This window comes from Oreochromis aureus, linkage group 6 (assembly GCF_013358895.1).
Source record: "Oreochromis aureus strain Israel breed Guangdong linkage group 6, ZZ_aureus, whole genome shotgun sequence".
NCBI classification, from domain to species: domain Eukaryota; kingdom Metazoa; phylum Chordata; class Actinopteri; order Cichliformes; family Cichlidae; genus Oreochromis; species Oreochromis aureus.
Window position 1 is genome coordinate 32,521,367 of NC_052947.1, and position 2,905 is coordinate 32,524,271.

The window sequence follows — 2,905 nt, forward strand, 5'->3', positions numbered from 1 at the left end:
TATTTCATTGTAACATGACAAATGTGTCACTCTCTATTTTTCACATTTCTCCTCTCTCACACTCCCTCTGCAGTATTTCCTGAAGCAATGCATGGCACGTGTTAGAGGTGTTTCTCGGGTATTTGATTTGGCCAGAGCGCACACATCCTTCCTGCAGGCATCTGGTGCTCCGTACAAAGAAGAGCCCCACAATAACTTGCATACTTTCTTATTCTCATGAGTCTTTGGCAGTTCTTCACTGTACAGCTTATATTTGAGAGACAAAAATATGCGTGAGTGAAAGACAGCCTACACTCAATATTTTAGAGAAAGTTCAAAAATAAAGGGTTATGTATACAAATCTATACATACGCCTTTCACATAGTTTGCAATGCACTTTGGCAGATAAGTAAAAAGGAGAATAATCAGAAGGTCAATTCAAACTAAAAGCCAAATATTAAAGCCAAAGAAAACAAGATAAGGGAAAGTTGAGACAGAGTTTCAAAGAAAAAGGAATGCACAAGGCAAAGCACAAATTGGTAAGTAACAAATACCAAAAAGAATAAAAGCAATAATAACAGTACAATAACAATAAACAAGAGGACAAGGGCAACAAATGCTCAGCATCACAAAAAAAATATGATTTCAGAAGTGATTTTGGAAGGAATTCACTGATTCTGAGAGCCTTATCTCCTCTGGAGGGTCATTCCAGAGTCAAGCCTGAGGATTTAAGGTTGGTGGTTCATGTGGGGTCAACAGTTTTTCTATTTATCTTGAAGCCAGATCCAAGCATGCTTTAAAGGTGATTAGCAGAATGTCAAAATCAAACACATGGAGCTGGTGGAAAGAGGTCAGGAATGGGGAGGCGTGACGCTGACTTCTAAACCTGAGTAGTGACTTTTCACAGTATGTACGACCCAAAAAGGTGCAGAAAGTTGGGACTCGGTGTAAAATGAGGTGCAGATTATCTAAACCCATATTTTATCCAGTTGGTGAAATGAGTGGACTATATGCAGGCCAGTTCAGCATCCAGACTTCTCTACTGCTAAGCCAGGTGTAGCATTGTTTAGCTGCAATATGAAAGACCTCTGAAGAAAGACATCATCTGGTTATGAGCATATACCGCTTTTATCCTGTATATACTTTTGAGCATTAATGATGCATTTCTATAGGGATTAATGCACCCTCATACCATCTGAGATGCAAGGCTTTGACTTTGGTCCGTTGAACAAGTCCCTCTCCTCTTTAGGAAAAGCAGCATCCATGTTTTCCAGAAAGAATTTCACATTTTGATTTGACTGACCACAGAACAGTTTTCCACTTTGTCTCAGTCCAATGATCTTTGGCCAAGAGAAGATGGCAGACTTCCTGGATCATGTTCACATATGGCTTCTTCTTTTTATATTCGAGGATGGGACAGTGAACTGTGTTTACAGACAGTTATTTCTGGGAGTGTCCCCGAGCCCGTGGATTGATTTGCATGACAGAATCGTCTCTGTGTCTTCCCTTTTATGTCGGAGAACATTCTTCTGAAATCATTCAACAATGATGTGTATAGATACAATTATTTTGCAGGTTGGTGAACCACAACACATCTTGTTTTCTGATAAACTCTGCCTCTCTAAGATGGTCTTTTTACATCGAACTATGATACTAACCTGTTGCTTATTAACCAAATTAGATGCAAATTGTTCCTTTAGCTGTTTCTTTCTGGCAACACTTACATTTCCAGTCTTTGGTTGCACGCATCCCAACTTTTGAGACGTCTTTCTGACATCAAATTCAAAATGAGCTGTTTTTCATGAAATAGTAAAATGTCTGACTCATTTCCTCACAGTGCACGCATTTTGCACTGTGAAGATCCTAAAAGGTCCTATTCTCTCAAAGCATGGCAGCTTTACATAGAACATTCAAATAATAATTTTGTTGCACATGTGCATTGAAAATAAAGAGCTATTCTATTCTAAAAACATTACAAAGAAGTAGGTAATAAAAGCTTGCATTTCAAACAAATATTTTCACAATATCAAAACATTTTAGAGGTGGTAATAAATCAGTTTGTGTCTTGTGGAGTTGAACATTTAACTTTAGAAGAACTGTTATTGCTTATTTTTTGCTGACAGATGTTGAAGAGCGCTTTAGATACCTCCTCGTCAGAGAATCATTTTTATCTTGAGGCCATGGCTCTAGGCTCTTGATCCCCAGGCATAGCTCAAGTTAGGCTTTACTGGAATGAAAGCAATAAAAAAAAGCTTTTCAGACAATTTTATATTTTGAAACAAAGAGAAACAAGAGTACAGGGCTAGAACATAAAGAACAAGTCATTTCAATGTCAAATTCAACTTGATGAAATATGTTTGCAGTTAAAGTCTCAGAGGGATTCACAACTTTCTTGAAAAGACTATTTCAAAGCAACAAGGAAACCCCCCACCTGAAATTTCTGATCCACCAAGGCACTTCCTGGGAAAAAATAAAATAAAACAAAGATTTTAATTATGTTTTAGTTATAAACCTAAGAAATAAACAAAAAATAAATACAAAAAGAATAAAACCCAGGGATTGGTATTATGTTCAAATTGATAAACCTTGGTTAAATGTAATCAGTTAAGCGGTTCTGCATATCTTATTATACATTCACCAGTCACTTTGTTAGGTACATGTGTTTAACTTGTTAACTACAATCTTATCACCCAGTCATTTCACAGCAGCTCAGTGCATTTATGCATGACCTGCTGAAGTTCAAAGTAAGCATCTGAATGGGAAAAAAGGGATTTAAGTGAGGTTGAATGTGGCATGGTCGTTGGTGCCAGACAGACTGGTCTGAGCATTTCAGAAACTGCTGATCTACTGGGATTTTCCTGCACAACTAACTTGAGGGTTTACAGAGAAAGGTCTGAGAAACACTAAATATCCAGGTCTTTGTGTG